The sequence below is a fragment of the Danio rerio genome, chromosome 4 (assembly GCF_049306965.1).
Source record: "Danio rerio strain Tuebingen ecotype United States chromosome 4, GRCz12tu, whole genome shotgun sequence".
Classification (NCBI taxonomy): Eukaryota; Metazoa; Chordata; class Actinopteri; order Cypriniformes; family Danionidae; genus Danio; species Danio rerio.
The window spans coordinates 51,259,411-51,278,988 of record NC_133179.1 but is presented as its reverse complement, the minus strand read 5'-3'; the positions used below and the strand labels follow the sequence as shown (position 1 = coordinate 51,278,988).

Below are 19,578 nucleotides of genomic sequence, written 5' to 3'. Positions count from 1 at the left end.
TTTTTCCAACAGCAGGTGGCACTGTCTGAGAAAACGATAGGTCTGGAAGTGCTGGTCTGAGCGAGCAGGTCTGAGCGTGCTGTTGGGTCTCGGGGCCTGCAGCTTCATAATGTTGCCACAGAGACTTAGGGAATGGTCACCTACAGTGGTAGAAACGCGGAACTTTGTCTCAAAAGGTCTGCTATACGAACGCTAATGTAAGTTTGCTGAGAGAGAGAGAGAGAAAAGTAACAGAAACGCCCAACGTGGGGCTCAAATCGATGACCCTGAGATTAGGAGTCTCATGCTCTACCGACTGAGCTAGCCGGGCAGATGAGGAGTGCCCACAAGAACTAGACACTGTTAACAGTGATAACTTCCCTACCCATGACAATGTTCTGCTAAATCCTGATTTCATCTTGTAACGCTGGACAGAATGTGGCCCAGGATCTTTGTCTAGTGCACATGTTAGCAGTTGCAAGGCAGCAAAATGATTGATCCGTCCCTAGGTGGGCTTGAACCACCAACCTTTCAGTTAACAGCCGAACGCGCTAACCGATTGCGCCACAGAGACTTAGTGAAGAGTCACCTACAGTGGTAGAAACGCGTAACTTTGTCTCAAAGTCTGCTACATTAAGTCTAATGTAAGTTTGCTGGGAGAGAGAGAGAAAAGTAACAGAAACGCCCAATATGGGGCTCTAACCCACGACCCTGACATTAAGAGTCTCATGCTCTACCGACTGAGCTAGCCGGGCTGATGAGCAGCAGTTTTAAGAGCTAAACACTGTTTACAGTAATACCTTCCCTACCCGTGACAATGTTCTGCTAAATCCTGATTTCATCTTGTAACGCTGGACAGAATGTGGCCCAGGATCTATGTCCAGTGCACGTGTAAGCAGTTGCAAGGCAGCAAAATGCTTGATCCGTCCCTGGGTGGGCTTGAACCACCAAGCTTTCAGTTAACAGCCGAACGCGCTAACCGATTGCGCCACAGAGACTTAGTGAAAGGTGACCTACAGTGGTAGAAACGCGGAACTTTGTCTCAAAAGGTCTGCTATATGAACCCTAATGTAAGTTTGCTGAGAGAAAGAGAGGTAACAGAAACGCCCAATGTGGGGCTCTAACCCACGACACTGAGATTAAGAGTCTCATGCTCTATCGACTGAGCTAGTGGGGATGATGAGAAGCTGTTTTAGGAACCAGAAACCGTTTACAGTAATACCTTCCCTACCCGTGACAATGTTCTGCTAAATCCTGATTTCGTCTTGTAACGCTGGACAGAATGTGGCCTAGGATCTATGTCCAGTGCACGTGTTAGCAGTTGCAAGGCAGCAAAATGCCTAAATCGTCCCTGGGTGGGCTTGAACCACAAAGCTTTCAGTTAACAGCCGAACGCGCTAACCGATTGCGCCACAGAGACTTAGTGAAAAGTCACCTACAGTGGTAGAAACGCGTAACTTTGTCTCAAAGTCTGCTACATGAAACCTTATGTAAGTTTGCTGGGAGAGAGAGAGAAAAGTAACAGGAACGCCCAACATGGGGCTCGAAACGACCCTGAGATTAAGAGTATCATGCTTTACCGACTGAGCTAGCCAGGCTGATGAGATGAACTTTTAAGAGATAAACACTGTTTACAGTAATACCTTCCCTACCCGTGACAATGTTCTGCTAAATCCTGATTTCGTCTTGTAACGCTGGACAGAATGTGGCCCAGGATCTATGTCCAGTGCACGTGTTAGCAGTTGCAAGGCAGCAAAATGCCTTATTCGTCCCTGGGTGGGCTTGAACCACCAACCTTTCAGTTAACAGCCAAACACGCTAACCGATTGCGCCACAAAGACTTAGTGAAAGGTCACCTACAGTGGTAGAAACGCGTAACTTTGTTTCAAAGTCTGCTACATGAACGCTAATGTAAGTTTGCTGGGAGAGAGAGAGAAAAGTAACAGGAACGCCCAACGTGGGGCTCGAACCCACGACCCTGACATTAAGAGTCTCATGCTCTACCGACTGAGCTAGCCAGGCGGATGAGGAATCCCCACTAGAACTAGACACTGTTAACAGTAATATCTTCCCTACCCATGACAATATTCTGCTAAATCCTGATTTCATCTTGTATCGCTGGACAGAATGTGGCCCAGGATCTTTGTCCAGTGCACGTGTTAGCAGTTGCAAGGCAGCAAAATGAATGATCCGTCCCTGGGTGGGCTTGAACCACCAACCTTTCAGTTAACAGCCGAACGCGCTAGCCGATTGCGCCACAGAGACTTAGTGAAAAGTCACTTACAGTGGTAGAAACGCGTAACTTTGTCTCAAAGACTGCTACATGAAACCTTATGTAAGTTTGCTGGGAGAGAGAGAGAAAAGTAACAGGAACCCCCTAACGTGGGGCACGAACCCACGACCCTGAGATTGAGTCTCATGCTCTACCGACTGAGCTAGCCGGGCTGATGAGATGAACTTTTAAGAGCTAAACACTGTTTACAGTAATACCTTCCCTACCCGTGACAATGTTCTGCTAAATCCTGATTTCATCTTGTAACGCTGGACAGAATGTGACAATGTTCTGCTAAATCCTGATTTCGTCTTGTAACGCTGGACAGAATGTGGCCCAGGATCTATGTCCAGTGCACGTGTTAGCAGTTGCAAGGCAGCAAAATGCCTAATTCGTCCCTGGGTGGGCTTGAACCACCAACCTTACAGTTAACAGCCGAACGCGCTAAATGATTGCGCCACAGAGACTTAGTGAAAGGTGACCTACAGTGGTAGAAACGCTGAACTTTGTCTCAAAAGGTCTGCTATATGAACCCTAATGATAGTTTGCTGAGAGAAAGAGAGGTAACAGAAACGCCCAATGTGGGGCTCTAACCCACGACGCTAAGATTAAGAGTCTCATGCTCTATCGACTGAGCTAGCGGGGATGATGAGAAGCTCTTTTAGGAACCAGAAACCGTTTACAGTAATACCTTCCCTACCCGTGACAATGTTCTGCTAAATCCTGATTTCGTCTTGTAACGCTGGACAAAATGTGGCCCAGGATCTATGTTCAGTGCACGTGTTAGCAGTTGCAAGGCAGCAAAATGCCTACTTCGTCCCTGGGTGGGCTTGAACCACCAACATTTCCGTTAACAGCCGAACGCGCTAACCGATTGCACCACAGAGACTTAGTGAAAGGTCACCTACAGTGGTAGAAACGCGGAACTTTGTCTCAAAAGGTCTGCTATATGAACCCTAATGATAGTTTGCTGAGAGAAAGAGAGGTAACAGAAACGCCCAATGTGGGGCTCTAACCCACGACGCTGAGATTAAGAGTCTCATACTCTATCGACTGAGCTAGCGGGGATGATGAGAAGCTTTTTTAGGAACCAGAAACCGTTTACAGTAATACCTTCCCTACCCGTGACAATGTTTTGCTAAATCCTGATTTCGTCTTGTAACGCTGGACAGAATGTGGCCCAGGATCTATGTCCAGTGCACGTGTTAGCAGTTGCAAGGCAGCAAAATGCCTAATTCATCCCTGGGTGGGCTTGAACCACCAACATTTCAGTTAACAGCCGAACGCGCTAACCGATTGCGCCACAGAGACTTAGTGAAAGGTCACCTACAGTAGTAGAAACGTGGAACTTTGTCTCAAAGTCTGCTACATGAACGCTAATGTAAGTTTGCTGGGAGAGAGAGAGAAAAGTAACAGGAATGCCCAACGTGGGGCTCGAAACGACCCTGAGATTAAGAGTCTCATGCTCTACCGACTGAGCTAGCCGGGCTGATGAGATGAACTTTTAAGAGCTAAACACTGTTTACAGTAATACCTTCCCTACCCGTGACAATGTTCTGCTAAATCCTGATTTCGTCTTGTAACGCTGGACAGAATGTGGCCCAGGATCTATGTCCAGTGCACGTGTTAGCAGTTACAAGGCAGCAAAATTCTTGATCCGTCCCTGGGTGGGCTTAAACCACCAAACTTTCAGTTAACAGCTGAACGCGCTAACCGATTGCGCCACAGAGACTTAGTGAAAGGTGACCTACAGTGGTAGAAACGCGGAACTTTGTCTCAAAAGGTCTGTTATATGAACCCTATTGATAGTTTGCTGAGAGAAAGAGAGGTAACAGAAACGCCCAATGTGGGGCTCTAACCCACAACGCTGAGATTAAGAGTCTCATGCTCTATCGACTGAGCTAGCGGGGATGATGAGAAGCTCTTTTAGAAACCAGAAACCGTTTACAGTAATACCTTCCCTACCCGTGACAATGTTCTGCTAAATCCTGATTTCGTCTTGTAACGCTGGACAGAATGTGGCCTAGGATCTATGTCCAGTGCACATGTTAGCAGTTACAAGGCAGCAAAATGTTTTATCCGTCCCTGGGTGGGCTTGAACCACCAACCTTTCAATTAACAGCCGAACGCGCTAACCGACTGCGCCACAGAGACTTAGTGAAAGGTGACCTACAGTGGTGGAAATGCGGAACTTTGTCTCAAAAGGTCTGCTATTTGAACCCTAATGATAGTTTGCTGAGAGAAAGAGAGGTAACAGAAACGCCCAATGTGGGGCTCTAACCCACGACGCTGAGATTATGAGTTTCATGCTCTATCGACTGAGCTAGCGGGGATGATGAGAAGCTCTTTTAGGAACCAGAAACCGTTTACAGTAATACCTTCCCTACCCGTGACAATGCTCTGCTAAATCCTGATTTCGTCTTGTAACGCTGGACAGAATGTGGCCCAGGATCTATGTCCAGTGCACGTGTTAGCAGTTACAAGGCAGCAAAATGTTTGATCCGTCAATGGGTGGGCTTGAACCACCAACCTTTCAGTTAACAGCCGAACGCGCTAACCGATTGCGCCACAGAGACTTAGTGAAAAGTCACCTACAGTGGTAGAAACGCGTAACTTTGTCTCAAAGACTGCTACATGAAACCTTATGTAAGTTTGCTGGGAGAGAGAAAAGTAACAGGAACACCCAACGTGGGGCTCGAAATGACCCTGAGATTAAGAGTCTCATGCTCTACCGACTGAGCTAGCCGGGCTGATGAGATGAGCTTTTAAGAGCTAAACACTGTTTACAGTAATACCTTCCCTACCCGTGACAATGTTCTGCTAAATCATGATTTCGTCTTGTAACGCTGGACAGAATGTGGCCCAGAATCTATGTCCAGTGCACGTGTCAGCAGTTACAACGCAGCAATATGCTTGATCCGTCCCTGGGTGGGCTTGAACCACCAACCATTCAGTAAACAGCCGAACGCGCTAACCGATTGCGCCACAGAGACTTAGTGAAAGGTGACCTACAGTGGTAGAAACGCGGAACTTTGTCTCAAAGTCTGCTGCATTAAGTCTAATGTAAGTTTGCTGGGAGAGAGAGAGAAAAGTAACAGAAACGCCCCACGTGGGGCTCGAACCCATGACCCTGACGTTAAGAGTCTCATGCTCTATCGACTGAGCTAGCCAGTCGGATGAAGAGTCCCCACTAAAACTAGACACTGTTAACAGTAATATCTTCCCTACCCGTGACAATCTTCTGCTTAATCCTGATTTCATCTTGTAACGCTGGACAGAATGTGTCCCAGGATCTATGTCCAGTGCACGTGTTAGCAGTTACAAGGCAGCAAAATGCCTAATTCGTCCCTGGGTGGGCTTGAACCAGCAACCTTTCAGTTAACAGCCGAACGCGCTAACCGATTACGCCACAGAGACTTAGTGATAGGTGACCTACAGTGGTAGAAATGCGGAACTTTGTCTCAAAAGGTCTGCTATATGAACCCTTATGATAGTTTGCTGAGAGAAAGAGAGGTAACAGAAACGCCCAATGTGGGGCTCTAACCCACGACACTGAGATTAAGAGTCTCATGCTCTATCGACTGAGCTAGCGGAGATGATGAGAAGCACTTTTAGGAACCAGATACCGTTTACAGTAATACCTTCCCTACCCGTGACGATGTTCTGCTAAATCCTGATTTCGTCTTTTAACGCTGGACAGAATGTGGCCCAGGATCTATGTCCAGTGCACGTGTTAGCAGTTACAAGGCAGCAAAATGCTTAATCCGTCCCTGGGTGGGCTTGAACCACCAACCTTTCAGTTAACAGCCAAACGCGCTAACCGATTGCGCCACAGAGACTTAGTGAAAATTCACCTACAGTGGTAGAAACGCGTAACTTTGTCTCAAAGTCTGCTACATGAAACCTTATGTAAGTATGCTGGGAGAGAGAAAAGTAACAGGAACGCCCAACGTGGGGCTCGAACCCACGACCCTGAGATTACGAGTCTCATGCTCTACCGACTGAGCTAGCCGAACTGACGAGAACCCTTTTCAAGAGCTAGACACCATTTACAGTAATACCTTCCCTACCCATGACAATCTTCTGCTAAATCCTGATTTCATCTTGTAACGCTGGACAGAATGTGGCCCAGGATCTATGTCCAGTGCACGTGTTAGCAGTTGCAAGGCAGCAAAATGCCTATTTCATACCTGGGTGGGCTTGAACCACCAACCTTTCAGTTAACAGCCGAACGCGCTAACCGATTGCGCCAAAGAGACTTAGTGAAAGGTGACCTACAGTGGTAGAAATGTGGAACTTTGTCTCAAAAGGTCTGCTATAGGAACGCTAATGTAAGTTTGCTGAGATAGAGAGAGAAAAGTAACAGAAACACCCAACGTGGGGCTCGAACCCACGACCTTGACATTAAGAGTCTCATGCTCTACCGACTTTTTTTTTTTTTTTTTTTTTTTTTTTTTYTTTWTTTTATATCAAAAATTAAAAACAGTTACATTCAGGTAATAATACATTTACATTATATAAAGYCATTTGAACATAYGTATTCCCRYTTAAAAAGTCTTTTTCAAATACATCAATCTTGTCATTCATGTTACAATAATARAAAAGAGTATTAAGCAGTTCAGACATTTTTCTTTGAAACAATTTACACACAGACAATTTGCCATTCTTTTGTTTAACAATATTCCTTCTATTCCATATYACATTTCTTGCAACTGTTAAAATGAARTTYATGAACCTTGTGTTTTTACCTTCTGTTTTACAACCAAATAAAAATAAYGTTTCCCATTCMTCATCAACAACCTCATTTTCAATCCCCATTTCATTTARCATTTCTTTAATTTTTCCAATAAAACATTTTAACTCTTTGCATTTAAAAAACAAATGTARTATACCTTCATCTTCTTCATTACAAACTTTACATCTTGCATCATTTGCCAAACCTATTTTACACAATCTCATTTCACTTAATAAACAGTTTTGTCTTAAAATGTAATCAAAATTYTCTAAAACGGGACTTTTCCACCAAGCTCTTAMATTTTGCCATATTTCCTTCTTTTCAATATTGGGATATAAYCTTTTCCAGTACTCTTCTGCTTTGGGTGTAACAAAAACATCTTTAYRTAAACAAGAATAAAACATTTTCAGTATACCATCTTTAAAAGCATATTGATTTTCTTTAAAGTTTATCACCCTTCCTTCATCTCTGTGCATTTCCAATTTATTTTCTATAATTTCTTTCCATTCTTTTGGTATATTTTTTTTCAAGTTGTTAAGCTGCTTTTCAATAACTCTTTTAGTTTCGTTTTCATAGTTTTCTATTATTGCATCTTTTATTACKTGCGCCTGTACATAACCAGGTATCACTTCATATAAAATATCTTTAATTTGCTTTATTCCTGCATTAAACCATTTCTTATAAAAAATAGTATTATTCCCTTCTTTAATATRTTCATTTAAAAACAGCGGTTGCTYTAAAATCTCTTCTTTACTAAATGAACAATCAATATGCTTTCTAAAATCTCCCCATGCTTTARTAACCTCTTTATAGAATTCTGGAACTTTATTCATCATATTCTCTTTGGGCTTCATCCATAATATATATTCTTGYATTTCCCCACATTTATTTAAAAAATAYCTCATCACATCTTTCCATACATGTTTTTCTTCTTTCCAATATTTATTTACAGTTTTAATTCTTATGCTTTTCATTCTGATTAGWGGATCAATTAAACCTAAGCCTCCTTCTTCAACTTTACCAATTATGGTGTCATAMGCTATTTTGGAAGGTTTTCCATCCCATAAGAAATCTAAAACAATAGCTTTTATCTTTTTATACACACTCATTGGCAAACTYACTGTACCTAAAACATACCACATTTTTGATAAAAATAAGGAATTTAAAACTAAAACTTTCCCCTTTAAAAACAAWCCTCTTAATTTCCAGAAATGTAATCTTTTCTCCATTCCCTTTAAAACTTCCTCCCACATTAAATTCCTTGTTTCATTTTCATTTTCACCAACCCTTATACCTAAAATTTTCATATCAACTKTCTCCTCTTTAAATTTWATTTTTTCTGGTAAAACATTTATTTTTCCCAKTCTCATGTATTTAGTTTTTTCYTTATTAATTTTTGCTCCTGTTCCWTTACAATATCTGTTTAAAATTTCCTCTGCTTTTTCAATACTTTTAATATCTTTTACTATTAAAGTRGTATCATCAGCATACTGAAATATTTTGTGTTCTAAGTCTGTTCCTTTTATACATAATCCTCGTATTTGCGTTTCATTATCAATWGCTAATCCYAATGTTTCAGATACAAGTGTGTATAATAGTGCYGACATTGGACATCCTTGTCTTATTGATCTTGTTATTTTAAAATCTTTAGTTAAAAAACCATTTACTTTTATACAGCTTGTTATATCTGCATATAAACATTTTATCCATTGTAAGTATCTTTCTCCAAAACCAAATCTCTCCATTACATCCATCATATATTTGTGTTCCACTCTATCAAAAGCTTTTTCTAAATCGACACTGATTATATATCCTGTTTCTTTTTCCTCTCTCRTATACCATATTATATCTCTTATATTGTTTATGACATCAGTTATGTCTCTTTTTARAACTGCATATGCTTGATTTGTTTTGATTATGTTAGGTACAACTACTTTCAATCTATTAGCTAAAACCTTTGCTAAAATTTTATAGTCYGTGTTCAGCATGCTTAAGGGTCGATAATTTTTTAAGTCTCCTTTGTSTCCATTTYTTTTATAAATCATTTTCACCATTCCTTTCTTCATACTATTAGTTAACTCCCCTTTTTCATAAATATCACTGTATATTTCATTTAAAATAGGAATTAAAACATTTTTAAAAACTTTATAAAACTCAACTGGTAGTCCATCTATTCCTGGACTTKTCCCATTTCTCGACTGATCAATAGCTGTTTCTATTTCTAAATCTGTTATCTCACTCTCACACATTTCCTTGTCTTCTTTATTTAATTTTGCTGTTATTTTTYCTAATAAAAAATGTTCATCATTTAWATTWACTCCATTTTCTGTAAATAATTCCTTATAAAATCGTCTASTTTCATTTAAAATTCCYTSTTTGTCTTCTACAGTTTTCCCATCTTGTGTTTTTATACATTTTATTATAGCTGCTCTCTGTCTTGTTTTTTCTAATTCATAAAAGTATTTTGTACTTCTTTCTCCTTCTACAATGTCTTTAGCTCTGCTTCTAATAATTACTCCTTTACACTTTTCTTCTTCAATTTTCTTCAGCTTTTCCTGTAATTCWATTATTTTGTCAACATTTATCCCATTTACTTTACTCATTTCTTCATTCCATTCTTTTCTAATTTTATTTTCTTTGAATTTTTTGGCCTTTTGTATTTTTTCTGATATATTTATTGAGTATTCTTTTATTCTATTTTTCAGATTATCCCACCATAAACCTGTTTCTGTTTCAAACATYTCATCATTTACACTATTAACTATTATATTTTCTATATCCATTTTATAACTTTCTATTTTTAACAGCTCAGTGTTGAGTATCCACACTCCTGGTCCTTTTTCAATCTCATTAAAATTCATTGTTATCCATAAAAAATCATGATCACTTTCACTAYAGGTTTTATATAAAATTGTGTTAACATATTGTACTTCTTTTTTCTTACATAAAAACAAGTCAATTCTACTTTGCTTTAAAATCCTATTTGCAATTTCTCTTCTTGAATAYTCTCTTTTCATACCATTTCGCTCTCTCCATACGTCTACCAAATCACATTTTCTCATTAAATTTTGTAGTTCATTCCTCCCTCTGTCTGTTCTAAAATTCATTGAGTCATCTATATCTATTCTTTGCATGGCAATATTAAAATCTCCTAAAATAAATATGTTTTCATTCTTTTCTATTAGYTTATCTATTTCCTTATAAAAGTTATATTTGTCCTTTTCCTCATTTGGTGCATGTATGTTGCATACTCTAAAACTTTTCCCACCATACAGAACTTTTACAATTATTATTCTTCCATTTGTGTCTTTATAGTCTAATTCTACTTTCTCAAAAATCCCTCTTTTTATTAAAATTGCWACTCCTCTATTCTTTTCTATATTYCCATTACTAAATATTTCACCATTCCATAATTTTCTCATTTCATTTTTAATCTCATTTTCCCACTTTGTCTCTTGTAAACATAAYATATCACACTTTTTYGTCAAACACGTTAATCTTTCAAACTTTTCACATTTGGACAATCCTCTTACATTCAATGATACCACACATACATTACTCATTAGTATAATTATTGGATAAACCAATAACCACCATTCATTCTGAGTCACTGTCACTTAAACAAATGTTTCTTGCATCTCCTTTTTYAAATTTTTTCCTTTCCATTCTTTCTTTAATCTCTTCTCTTCTTATTTTCTGCCGTTGTAGAACCATTTCAATGTTTARGCCACTTTTAGATCTTGATTTTAAATCTTTTATCTTTTTTCCTTTTTCTTTTTTTTCCAGTCCAYAATTCCCCCTTTCAAAATCCATTSCTCTTACCTCATTTATTGCTCTTATTTCATTGTCCTCAGTCCTTGTTTTCTCCTGTCTCTCTTCATTGTTCAGTTCTATAGTGTCCTCATCATTTTGTTCCTCAGCAAATTGTCTATTATTTGGTTCTCCTTCTTCYTTGTTTGCTCCTTCTCCCAGTTCCATTTCTTTATCCTCTTGCTCATTTCTGTCCTCTTCTGTATTGTTTTCTTCTCCTGTTTTGTCCTCCTTCCTTTCTGTTGCAGTATTTTCAAGTGACGCTTGTGTTTCCATCCTTTCAACTTCCTCCTCTTTGTTGCAGTTACATCTTGTTGATGCCCTCTCGCAGCCCTGGCACTGCGGAACTTCGCAGTCCCGCACATAATGCCCCTGCTGAAGACATCTCCTGCACGTGAAATTTGGGCAGTCTTTCTTTTCATGCTCTGTACTTGAGCAAAGTCTGCACATTTTCAGTTGATTGTCATGTATCACTCTGAAATACTGCATCCCTTCTTCCGTCATGAAGCCAACATTGTATGGTAAAGATTTAACTTCTTTGGGAAACTTTACCTTCACAAATCGTGTTCCGTCTGCAACCATTGTTCCCGGATGATATTTCCTTCTTATTGGCAGTATAGGAGTTACTCCCCAATTACTCAGTTTCTGTTGTATCTCCTCATCCTGTATATAACTGGGCAAGTTCAGGAAAGATACCATTTTTYCTGTTGCACACAGCTTTTTCACTTCACATTCTTCTCCATTAATCATCAGTCCGTTAATCAATAYCTCGCATTCTTTTTCACTTTCCATTGTCAGTTCAAATTCATTGTTGTTTTTCCTTCTCAGTCCAATTAATTTGCCAATCCCCACTTTGTCTTCAACTGCTTTGATTATGTTGTTTATAGTTGAGTTTTCAACATCCTTTATCATCATTGTCAGTGTGGCTTCCTTCTTATATTCTCTTTGATATCTTGCTTGCTTCTTTAGTTTGTTCAGCATTTGTTGTTTTTGACTTAAAGCATTCATTTGTYCTTCAGTATTCTTTTCACTTTCAATACTTGCAATTGATTGTAGATTACCTTTCTTTTCTTGACCACCTCCTTTCCCTTCTTTTTTCTTTGAGACAACTGTTGCCCATGTCTCATTGCTGTTTTCTYCGGCATCTTCATTTCGTGTCCTTTCAAGCATGTTTGTAGCATTTCCTTGTTCTCTGTTCCTTTTTCCATTTGTGTCCTGTCCATTCTCTTTCTCCGTAGTGTCCATTTTKTTGTTTTCTAACCCCAAAACAGTGTTACTGTTTGGGGTTAGTTAAAAATAATCTTTAACTGAAAAAACAATTAAAGTAAACTTTGTAATGCAAAAACTAAAAATAAAAAACAAAACTGCCAAAATGGAAGAGCCTCTCTCTTCCTTCTGCCACCTCACACTTCCTGCAGTGCACCAACTCTAACTCACACTAGAGGGCGTGTCCAGGGTGGTATGGCCGTAAGCGAAAGAGGMKGTCAAGCGTTGGCTATTTAAATCAGCTGCCARATGAAGCACTTCGAAAAGCTTACAGCACCTGGTATTCCCAGGCGGTCTCCCATCCAAGTACTAACCGGGCCCGACCCTGCTTTACTTCCGAGTTCAGATGAGATCTGGCATTTCCAGGGTGGTATGGCCGTAAGCGAAAGAGGCTGTCAAGCGTTGGCTATTTAAATCAGCTGCCAGATGAAGCACTTCGAAAAAGCTTACAGCACCTGGTATTCCCAGGCGGTCTCCCATCCAAGTACTAACCAGGCCCGACCCTGCTTTACTTCCGAGTTCAGATGAGATCGGGCATTTCCAGGGTGGTATGGCCGTAAGCGAAAGAGGCTGTCAAGCGTTGGCTATTTAAATCAGCTGCCAGATGAAGCACTTCGAAAAGCTTACAGCACCTGGTATTCCCAGGCGGTCTCCCATCCAAGTACTAACCAGGCCCGACCCTGCTTTACTTCCGAGTTCAGATGAGATCGGGCATTTCCAGGGTGGTATGGCCGTAAGCGAAAGAGRCTGTCAAGCGTTGGCTATTTAAATCAGCTGCCAGATGAAGCACTTCGAAAAGCTTACAGCACCTGGTATTCCCAGGCGGTCTCCCATCCAAGTACTAACCAGGCCCGACCCTGCTTTACTTCCGAGTTCAGATGAGATCGGGCATTTCCAGGGTGGTATGGCCGTAAGCGAAAGAGGCTGTCAAGCGTTGGCTATTTAAATCAGCTGCCAGATGAAGCACTTCGAAAAGCTTACAGCACCTGGTATTCCCAGGCGGTCTCCCATCCAAGTACTAACCAGGCCCGACCCTGCTTTACTTCCGAGTTCAGATGAGATCGGGCATTTCCAGGGTGGTATGGCCGTAAGCGAAAGAGGCTGTCAAGCGTTGGCTATTTAAATCAGCTGCCAGATGAAGCACTTCGAAAAGCTTACAGCACCTGGTATTCCCAGGCGGTCTCCCATCCAAGTACTAACCAGGCCCGACCCTGCTTTACTTCCGAGTTCAGATGAGATCGGGCATTTCCAGGGTGGTATGGCCGTAAGCGAAAGAGGCTGTCAAGCGTTGGCTATTTAAATCAGCTGCCAGATGAAGCACTTCGAAAAGCTTACAGCACCTGGTATTCCCAGGCGGTCTCCCATCCAAGTACTAACCAGGCCCGACCCTGCTTTACTTCCGAGTTCAGATGAGATCGGGCATTTCCAGGGTGGTATGGCCGTAAGCGAAAGAGGYTGTCAAGCGTTGGCTATTTAAATCAGCTGCCAGATGAAGCACTTCGAAAAGCTTACAGCACCTGGTATTCCCAGGCGGTCTCCCATCCAAGTACTAACCAGGCCCGACCCTGCTTTACTTCCGAGTTCAGATGAGATCRGGCATTTCCAGGGTGGTATGGCCGTAAGCGAAAGAGGCTGTCAAGCGTTGGCTATTTAAATCAGCTGCCAGATGAAGCACTTCGAAAAGCTTACAGCACCTGGTATTCCCAGGCGGTCTCCCATCCAAGTACTAACCAGGCCCGACCCTGCTTTACTTCCGAGTTCAGATGAGATCGGGCATTTCCAGGGTGGTATGGCCGTAAGCGAAAGAGGCTGTCAAGCGTTGGCTATTTAAATCAGCTGCCAGATGAAGCACTTCGAAAAGCTTACAGCAYCTGGTATTCCCAGGCRGTCTCCCATCCAAGTACTAACCAGGCCCGACCCTGCTTTACTTCCGAGTTCAGATGAGRTCGGGCATTTCCAGGGTGGTATGGCCGTAAGCGAAAGAGGCTGTCAAGCGTTGGCTATTTAAATCAGCTGCCAGATGAAGCACTTCGAAAAGCTTACAGCACCTGGTATTCCCAGGCGGTCTCCCATCCAAGTACTAACCAGGCCCGACCCTGCTTTACTTCCGAGTTCAGATGAGATCGGGCATTTCCAGGGTGGTATGGCCGTAAGCGAAAGAGGCTGTCAAGCGTTGGCTATTTAAATCAGCTGCCAGATGAAGCACTTCGAAAAGCTTACAGCACCTGGTATTCCCAGGCGGTCTCCCATCCAAGTACTAACCAGGCCCGACCCTGCTTTACTTCCGAGTTCAGATGAGATCGGGCATTTCCAGGGTGGTATGGCCGTAAGCGAAAGAGGCTGTCAAGCGTTGGCTATTTAAATCAGCTGCCAGATGAAGCACTTCGAAAAGCTTACAGCACCTGGTATTCCCAGGCGGTCTCCYATCCAAGTACTAACCAGGCCCGACCCTGCTTTACTTCCGAGTTCAGATGAGATCGGGCATTTCCAGGGTGGTATGGCCGTAAGCGAAAGAGGCTGTCAAGCGTTGGCTATTTAAATCAGCTGCCAGATGAAGCACTTCGAAAAGCTTACAGCACCTGGTATTCCCAGGCGGTCTCCCATCCAAGTACTAACCAGGCCCGACCCTGCTTTACTTCCGAGTTCAGATGAGATCGGGCATTTCCAGGGTGGTATGGCCGTAAGCGAAAGAGGCTGTCAAGCGTTGGCTATTTAAATCAGCTGCCAGATGAAGCACTTCGAAAAGCTTACAGCACCTGGTATTCCCAGGCGGTCTCCCATCCAAGTACTAACCAGGCCCGACCCTGCTTTACTTCCGAGTTCAGATGAGATCGGGCATTTCCAGGGTGGTATGGCCGTAAGCGAAAGAGGCTGTCAAGCGTTGGCTATTTAAATCAGCTGCCAGATGAAGCACTTCGAAAAGCTTACAGCACCTGGTATTCCCAGGCGGTCTCCCATCCAAGTACTAACCAGGCCCGACCCTGCTTTACTTCCGAGTTCAGATGAGATCGGGCATTTCCAGGGTGGTATGGCCGTAAGCGAAAGAGGCTGTCAAGCGTTGGCTATTTAAATCAGCTGCCAGATGAAGCACTTCGAAAAGCTTACAGCACCTGGTATTCCCAGGCGGTCTCCCATCCAAGTACTAACCAGGCCCGACCCTGCTTTACTTCCGAGTTCAGATGAGATCGGGCATTTCCAGGGTGGTATGGCCGTAAGCGAAAGAGGCTGTCAAGCGTTGGCTATTTAAATCAGCTGCCAGATGAAGCACTTCGAAAAGCTTACAGCACCTGGTATTCCCAGGCGGTCTCCCATCCAAGTACTAACCAGGCCCGACCCTGCTTTACTTCCGAGTTCAGATGAGATCGGGCATTTCCAGGGTGGTATGGCCGTAAGCGAAAGAGGCTGTCAAGCGTTGGCTATTTAAATCAGCTGCCAGATGAAGCACTTCGAAAAGCTTACAGCACCTGGTATTCCCAGGCGGTCTCCCATCCAAGTACTAACCAGGCCCGACCCTGCTTTACTTCCGAGTTCAGATGAGATCGGGCATTTCCAGGGTGGTATGGCCGTAAGCGAAAGAGGCTGTCAAGCGTTGGCTATTTAAATCAGCTGCCAGATGAAGCACTTCGAAAAGCTTACAGCACCTGGTATTCCCAGGCGGTCTCCCATCCAAGTACTAACCAGGCCCGACCCTGCTTTACTTCCGAGTTCAGATGAGATCGGGCATTTCCAGGGTGGTATGGCCGTAAGCGAAAGAGGCTGTCAAGCGTTGGCTATTTAAATCAGCTGCCAGATGAAGCACTTCGAAAAGCTTACAGCACCTGGTATTCCCAGGCGGTCTCCCATCCAAGTACTAACCAGGCCCGACCCTGCTTTACTTCCGAGTTCAGATGAGATCGGGCATTTCCAGGGTGGTATGGCCGTAAGCGAAAGAGGCTGTCAAGCGTTGGCTATTTAAATCAGCTGCCAGATGAAGCACTTCGAAAAGCTTACAGCACCTGGTATTCCCAGGCGGTCTCCCATCCAAGTACTAACCAGGCCCGACCCTGCTTTACTTCCGAGTTCAGATGAGATCGGGCATTTCCAGGGTGGTATGGCCGTAAGCGAAAGAGGCTGTCAAGCGTTGGCTATTTAAATCAGCTGCCAGATGAAGCACTTCGAAAAGCTTACAGCACCTGGTATTCCCAGGCGGTCTCCCATCCAAGTACTAACCAGGCCCGACCCTGCTTTACTTCCGAGTTCAGATGAGATCGGGCATTTCCAGGGTGGTATGGCCGTAAGCGAAAGAGGCTGTCAAGCGTTGGCTATTTAAATCAGCTKCCAGATGAAGCACTTCGAAAAGCTTACAGCACCTGGTATTCCCAGGCGGTCTCCCATCCAAGTACTAACCAGGCCCGACSCTGCTTTACTTCCGAGTTCAGATGAGATCGGGCATTTTCAGGGTGGTATGGCCGTAAGCGAAAGAGGCTGTCAAGCGTTGGCTATTTAAATCAGCTGCCAGATGAAGCACTTCGAAAAGCTTACAGCACCTGGTATTCCCAGGCGGTCTCCCATCCAAGTACTAACCAGGCCCGACCCTGCTTTACTTCCGAGTTCAGATGAGATCGGGCATTTCCAGGGTGGTATGGCCGTAAGCGAAAGAGGCTGTCAAGCGTTGGCTATTTAAATCAGCTGCCAGATGAAGCACTTCGAAAAGCTTACAGCACCTGGTATTCCCAGGCGGTCTCCCATCCAAGTACTAACCAGGCCCGACCCTGCTTTACTTCCGAGTTCAGATGAGATCRGGCATTTCCAGGGTGGTATGGCCGTAAGCGAAAGAGGCTGTCAAGCGTTGGCTATTTAAATCAGCTGCCAGATGAAGCACTTCGAAAAKCTTACAGCACCTGGTATTCCCAGGCGGTCTCCCATCCAAGTACTAACCAGGCCCGACCCTGCTTTACTTCCGAGTTCAGATGAGATCGGGCATTTCCAGGGTGGTATGGCCGTAAGCGAAAGAGGCTGTCAAGCGTTGGCTATTTAAATCAGCTGCCAGATGAAGCACTTCGAAAAGCTTACAGCACCTGGTATTCCCAGGCGGTCTCCCATCCAAGTACTAACCAGGCCCGACCCTGCTTTACTTCCGAGTTCAGATGAGRTCGGGCATTTCCAGGGTGGTATGGCCGTAAGCGAAAGAGGCTGTCAAGCGTTGGCTATTTAAATCAGCTGCCAGATGAAGCACTTCGAAAAGCTTACAGCACCTGGTATTCMYAGGCGGTCTCCCATCCAAGTACTAACCAGGCCCGACCCTGCTTTACTTCCGAGTTCAGATGAGATCGGGCATTTCCAGGGTGGTATGGCCGTAAGCGAAAGAGGCTGTCAAGCGTTGGCTATTTAAATCAGCTGCCAGATGAAGCACTTCGAAAAGCTTACAGCACCTGGTATTCCCAGGCGGTCTCCCATCCAAGTACTAACCAGGCCCGACCCTGCTTTACTTCCGAGTTCAGATGAGATCGGGCATTTCCAGGGTGGTATGGCCGTAAGCGAAAGAGGCTGTCAAGCGTTGGCTATTTAAATMAGCTGCCAGATGAAGCACTTCGAAAAGCTTACAGCACCTGGTATTCCCAGGCGGTCTCCCATCCAAGTACTAACCAGGCCCGACCCTGCTTTACTTCCGAGTTCAGATGAGATCGGGCATTTCCAGGGTGGTATGGCCGTAAGCGAAAGAGGCTGTCAAGCGTTGGCTATTTAAATCAGCTGCCAGATGAAGCACTTCGAAAAGCTTACAGCACCTGGTATTCCCAGGCGGTCTCCCATCCAAGTACTAACCAGGCCCGACCCTGCTTTACTTCCGAGTTCAGATGAGATCGGGCATTTCCAGGGTGGTATGGCCGTAAGCGAAAGAGGCTGTCAAGCGTTGGCTATTTAAATCAGCTGCCAGATGAAGCACTTCGAAAAGCTTACAGCACCTGGTATTCCCAGGCGGTCTCCCATCCAAGTACTAACCAGGCCCGACCCTGCTTTACTTCCGAGTTCAGATGAGATCGGGCATTTCCAGGGTGGTATGGCCGTAAGCGAAAGAGGCTGTCAAGCGTTGGCTATTTAAATCAGCTGCCAGATGAAGCACTTCGAAAAGCTTACAGCACCTGGTATTCCCAGGCGGTCTCCCATCCAAGTACTAACCAGGCCCGACCCTGCTTTACTTCCGAGTTCAGATGAGATCGGGCATTTCCAGGGTGGTATGGCCGTAAGCGAAAGAGGCTGTCAAGCGTTGGCTATTTAAATCAGCTGCCAGATGAAGCACTTCGAAAAGCTTACAGCACCTGGTATTCCCAGGCGGTCTCCCATCCAAGTACTAACCAGGCCCGACCCTGCTTTACTTCCGAGTTCAGATGAGATCGGGCATTTCCAGGGTGGTATGGCCGTAAGCGAAAGAGGCTGTCAAGCGTTGGCTATTTAAATCAGCTGCCAGATGAAGCACTTCGAAAAGCTTACAGCACCTGGTATTCCCAGGCGGTCTCCCATCCAAGTACTAACCAGGCCCGACCCTGCTTTACTTCCGAGTTCAGATGAGATCGGGCATTTCCAGGGTGGTATGGCCGTAAGCGAAAGAGGCTGTCAAGCGTTGGCTATTTAAATCAGCTGCCAGATGAAGCACTTCGAAAAGCTTACAGCACCTGGTATTCCCAGGCGGTCTCCCATCCAAGTACTAACCAGGCCCGACCCTGCTTTACTTCCGAGTTCAGATGAGATCGGGCATTTCCAGGGTGGTATGGCCGTAAGCGAAAGAGGCTGTCAAGCGTTGGCTATTTAAATCAGCTGCCAGATGAAGCACTTCGAAAAGCTTACAGCACCTGGTATTCCCAGGCGGTCTCCCATCCAAGTACTAACCAGGCCCGACCCTGCTTTACTTCCGAGTTCAGATGAGATCGGGCATTTCCAGGGTGGTATGGCCGTAAGCGAAAGAGGCTGTCAAGCGTTGGCTATTTAAATCAGCTGCCAGATGAAGCACTTCGAAAAGCTTACAGCACCTGGTATTCCCAGGCGGTCTCCCATCCAAGTACTAACCAGGCCCGACCCTGCTTTACTTCCGAGTTCAGATGAGATCGGGCATTTCCAGGGTGGTATGGCCGTAAGCGAAAGAGGMTGTCAAGCGTTGGCTATTTAAATCAGCTGCCARATGAAGCACTTCGAAAAGCTTACAGCACCTGGTATTCCCAGGCGGTCTCCCATCCAAGTACTAACCAGGCCCGACCCTGCTTTACTTCCGAGTTCAGATGAGATCGGGCATTTCCAGGGTGGTATGGCCGTAAGCGAAAGAGGMTGTCAAGCGTTGGCTATTTAAATCAGCTGCCARATGAAGCACTTCGAAAAGCTTACAGCACCTGGTATTCCCAGGCGGTCTCCCATCCAAGTACTAACCAGGCCCGACCCTGCTTTACTTCCGAGTTCAGATGAGATCGGGCATTTCCAGGGTGGTATGGCCGTAAGCGAAAGAGGMTGTCAAGCGTTGGCTATTTAAATCAGCTGCCARATGAAGCAC

At 44.2% G+C, this 19,578-nt stretch overlaps 1 protein-coding gene and 48 non-coding genes across 49 annotated transcripts in view; all 49 read right to left on the bottom strand.

Annotated features, from left to right (window-relative positions):
- Nucleotides 1-19,578, bottom strand: part of LOC137490826 (tripartite motif-containing protein 14-like) — a 262,825-nt gene that overhangs the window by 146,191 nt on the left and 97,056 nt on the right. The gene's annotated exons all lie outside the window — the stretch shown is intronic.
- trnar-ccu (transfer RNA arginine (anticodon CCU)) lies at nucleotides 238-310 on the bottom strand. Its single transcript has one exon. It is a non-coding gene; the product is annotated as a tRNA-Arg (tRNA).
- Nucleotides 480-553, bottom strand: trnan-guu (transfer RNA asparagine (anticodon GUU)). The gene has a single exon. It is a non-coding gene; the product is annotated as a tRNA-Asn (tRNA).
- Nucleotides 1,929-2,001, bottom strand: trnak-cuu (transfer RNA lysine (anticodon CUU)). The gene has a single exon. It is a non-coding gene; the product is annotated as a tRNA-Lys (tRNA).
- On the bottom strand, nucleotides 2,171-2,244 carry trnan-guu (transfer RNA asparagine (anticodon GUU)). The gene has a single exon. It is a non-coding gene; the product is annotated as a tRNA-Asn (tRNA).
- On the bottom strand, nucleotides 4,332-4,405 carry trnan-guu (transfer RNA asparagine (anticodon GUU)). The gene has a single exon. It is a non-coding gene; the product is annotated as a tRNA-Asn (tRNA).
- On the bottom strand, nucleotides 6,017-6,090 carry trnan-guu (transfer RNA asparagine (anticodon GUU)). Its single transcript has one exon. It is a non-coding gene; the product is annotated as a tRNA-Asn (tRNA).
- On the bottom strand, nucleotides 6,195-6,267 carry trnat-cgu (transfer RNA threonine (anticodon CGU)). The gene has a single exon. It is a non-coding gene; the product is annotated as a tRNA-Thr (tRNA).
- Nucleotides 12,328-12,446, bottom strand: LOC141383694 (5S ribosomal RNA). The gene has a single exon (XR_012404728.1). It is a non-coding gene; the product is annotated as a 5S ribosomal RNA (ribosomal RNA).
- On the bottom strand, nucleotides 12,506-12,624 carry LOC137492335 (5S ribosomal RNA). The gene has a single exon (XR_011012308.1). It is a non-coding gene; the product is annotated as a 5S ribosomal RNA (ribosomal RNA).
- Nucleotides 12,683-12,801, bottom strand: LOC137492334 (5S ribosomal RNA). The gene has a single exon (XR_011012307.1). It is a non-coding gene; the product is annotated as a 5S ribosomal RNA (ribosomal RNA).
- On the bottom strand, nucleotides 12,860-12,978 carry LOC137492333 (5S ribosomal RNA). The gene has a single exon (XR_011012306.1). It is a non-coding gene; the product is annotated as a 5S ribosomal RNA (ribosomal RNA).
- Nucleotides 13,037-13,155, bottom strand: LOC137492332 (5S ribosomal RNA). Its single transcript, XR_011012305.1, has one exon. It is a non-coding gene; the product is annotated as a 5S ribosomal RNA (ribosomal RNA).
- Nucleotides 13,214-13,332, bottom strand: LOC137492331 (5S ribosomal RNA). Its single transcript, XR_011012304.1, has one exon. It is a non-coding gene; the product is annotated as a 5S ribosomal RNA (ribosomal RNA).
- On the bottom strand, nucleotides 13,391-13,509 carry LOC137492330 (5S ribosomal RNA). The gene has a single exon (XR_011012303.1). It is a non-coding gene; the product is annotated as a 5S ribosomal RNA (ribosomal RNA).
- LOC141383301 (5S ribosomal RNA) lies at nucleotides 13,568-13,686 on the bottom strand. Its single transcript, XR_012404313.1, has one exon. It is a non-coding gene; the product is annotated as a 5S ribosomal RNA (ribosomal RNA).
- LOC137492328 (5S ribosomal RNA) lies at nucleotides 13,745-13,863 on the bottom strand. Its single transcript, XR_011012301.1, has one exon. It is a non-coding gene; the product is annotated as a 5S ribosomal RNA (ribosomal RNA).
- Nucleotides 13,922-14,040, bottom strand: LOC141383757 (5S ribosomal RNA). Its single transcript, XR_012404793.1, has one exon. It is a non-coding gene; the product is annotated as a 5S ribosomal RNA (ribosomal RNA).
- LOC137492325 (5S ribosomal RNA) lies at nucleotides 14,099-14,217 on the bottom strand. The gene has a single exon (XR_011012298.1). It is a non-coding gene; the product is annotated as a 5S ribosomal RNA (ribosomal RNA).
- Nucleotides 14,276-14,394, bottom strand: LOC137492324 (5S ribosomal RNA). The gene has a single exon (XR_011012297.1). It is a non-coding gene; the product is annotated as a 5S ribosomal RNA (ribosomal RNA).
- On the bottom strand, nucleotides 14,453-14,571 carry LOC141383385 (5S ribosomal RNA). Its single transcript, XR_012404402.1, has one exon. It is a non-coding gene; the product is annotated as a 5S ribosomal RNA (ribosomal RNA).
- LOC137492322 (5S ribosomal RNA) lies at nucleotides 14,630-14,748 on the bottom strand. Its single transcript, XR_011012295.1, has one exon. It is a non-coding gene; the product is annotated as a 5S ribosomal RNA (ribosomal RNA).
- Nucleotides 14,807-14,925, bottom strand: LOC137493544 (5S ribosomal RNA). Its single transcript, XR_011013518.2, has one exon. It is a non-coding gene; the product is annotated as a 5S ribosomal RNA (ribosomal RNA).
- Nucleotides 14,984-15,102, bottom strand: LOC137492321 (5S ribosomal RNA). The gene has a single exon (XR_011012294.1). It is a non-coding gene; the product is annotated as a 5S ribosomal RNA (ribosomal RNA).
- On the bottom strand, nucleotides 15,161-15,279 carry LOC137493970 (5S ribosomal RNA). The gene has a single exon (XR_011013945.2). It is a non-coding gene; the product is annotated as a 5S ribosomal RNA (ribosomal RNA).
- On the bottom strand, nucleotides 15,338-15,456 carry LOC137492320 (5S ribosomal RNA). The gene has a single exon (XR_011012293.1). It is a non-coding gene; the product is annotated as a 5S ribosomal RNA (ribosomal RNA).
- LOC137492319 (5S ribosomal RNA) lies at nucleotides 15,515-15,633 on the bottom strand. The gene has a single exon (XR_011012292.1). It is a non-coding gene; the product is annotated as a 5S ribosomal RNA (ribosomal RNA).
- Nucleotides 15,692-15,810, bottom strand: LOC137492837 (5S ribosomal RNA). Its single transcript, XR_011012810.2, has one exon. It is a non-coding gene; the product is annotated as a 5S ribosomal RNA (ribosomal RNA).
- On the bottom strand, nucleotides 15,869-15,987 carry LOC137492318 (5S ribosomal RNA). The gene has a single exon (XR_011012291.1). It is a non-coding gene; the product is annotated as a 5S ribosomal RNA (ribosomal RNA).
- LOC137492317 (5S ribosomal RNA) lies at nucleotides 16,046-16,164 on the bottom strand. Its single transcript, XR_011012290.1, has one exon. It is a non-coding gene; the product is annotated as a 5S ribosomal RNA (ribosomal RNA).
- Nucleotides 16,223-16,341, bottom strand: LOC137493482 (5S ribosomal RNA). Its single transcript, XR_011013454.2, has one exon. It is a non-coding gene; the product is annotated as a 5S ribosomal RNA (ribosomal RNA).
- On the bottom strand, nucleotides 16,400-16,518 carry LOC141383407 (5S ribosomal RNA). The gene has a single exon (XR_012404424.1). It is a non-coding gene; the product is annotated as a 5S ribosomal RNA (ribosomal RNA).
- LOC137492314 (5S ribosomal RNA) lies at nucleotides 16,577-16,695 on the bottom strand. Its single transcript, XR_011012287.1, has one exon. It is a non-coding gene; the product is annotated as a 5S ribosomal RNA (ribosomal RNA).
- LOC141383299 (5S ribosomal RNA) lies at nucleotides 16,754-16,872 on the bottom strand. Its single transcript, XR_012404311.1, has one exon. It is a non-coding gene; the product is annotated as a 5S ribosomal RNA (ribosomal RNA).
- Nucleotides 16,931-17,049, bottom strand: LOC141383361 (5S ribosomal RNA). Its single transcript, XR_012404375.1, has one exon. It is a non-coding gene; the product is annotated as a 5S ribosomal RNA (ribosomal RNA).
- On the bottom strand, nucleotides 17,108-17,226 carry LOC141383372 (5S ribosomal RNA). Its single transcript, XR_012404389.1, has one exon. It is a non-coding gene; the product is annotated as a 5S ribosomal RNA (ribosomal RNA).
- LOC141383419 (5S ribosomal RNA) lies at nucleotides 17,285-17,403 on the bottom strand. The gene has a single exon (XR_012404436.1). It is a non-coding gene; the product is annotated as a 5S ribosomal RNA (ribosomal RNA).
- LOC137492309 (5S ribosomal RNA) lies at nucleotides 17,462-17,580 on the bottom strand. Its single transcript, XR_011012282.1, has one exon. It is a non-coding gene; the product is annotated as a 5S ribosomal RNA (ribosomal RNA).
- On the bottom strand, nucleotides 17,639-17,757 carry LOC137492308 (5S ribosomal RNA). Its single transcript, XR_011012281.1, has one exon. It is a non-coding gene; the product is annotated as a 5S ribosomal RNA (ribosomal RNA).
- LOC137492307 (5S ribosomal RNA) lies at nucleotides 17,816-17,934 on the bottom strand. The gene has a single exon (XR_011012280.1). It is a non-coding gene; the product is annotated as a 5S ribosomal RNA (ribosomal RNA).
- LOC137494154 (5S ribosomal RNA) lies at nucleotides 17,993-18,111 on the bottom strand. Its single transcript, XR_012403409.1, has one exon. It is a non-coding gene; the product is annotated as a 5S ribosomal RNA (ribosomal RNA).
- Nucleotides 18,170-18,288, bottom strand: LOC137493968 (5S ribosomal RNA). The gene has a single exon (XR_011013943.2). It is a non-coding gene; the product is annotated as a 5S ribosomal RNA (ribosomal RNA).
- Nucleotides 18,347-18,465, bottom strand: LOC137492306 (5S ribosomal RNA). Its single transcript, XR_011012279.1, has one exon. It is a non-coding gene; the product is annotated as a 5S ribosomal RNA (ribosomal RNA).
- Nucleotides 18,524-18,642, bottom strand: LOC137492305 (5S ribosomal RNA). Its single transcript, XR_011012278.1, has one exon. It is a non-coding gene; the product is annotated as a 5S ribosomal RNA (ribosomal RNA).
- LOC137493620 (5S ribosomal RNA) lies at nucleotides 18,701-18,819 on the bottom strand. Its single transcript, XR_011013595.2, has one exon. It is a non-coding gene; the product is annotated as a 5S ribosomal RNA (ribosomal RNA).
- LOC137493989 (5S ribosomal RNA) lies at nucleotides 18,878-18,996 on the bottom strand. The gene has a single exon (XR_011013964.2). It is a non-coding gene; the product is annotated as a 5S ribosomal RNA (ribosomal RNA).
- LOC137492303 (5S ribosomal RNA) lies at nucleotides 19,055-19,173 on the bottom strand. Its single transcript, XR_011012276.1, has one exon. It is a non-coding gene; the product is annotated as a 5S ribosomal RNA (ribosomal RNA).
- Nucleotides 19,232-19,350, bottom strand: LOC137492302 (5S ribosomal RNA). The gene has a single exon (XR_011012275.1). It is a non-coding gene; the product is annotated as a 5S ribosomal RNA (ribosomal RNA).
- Nucleotides 19,409-19,527, bottom strand: LOC137492301 (5S ribosomal RNA). Its single transcript, XR_011012274.1, has one exon. It is a non-coding gene; the product is annotated as a 5S ribosomal RNA (ribosomal RNA).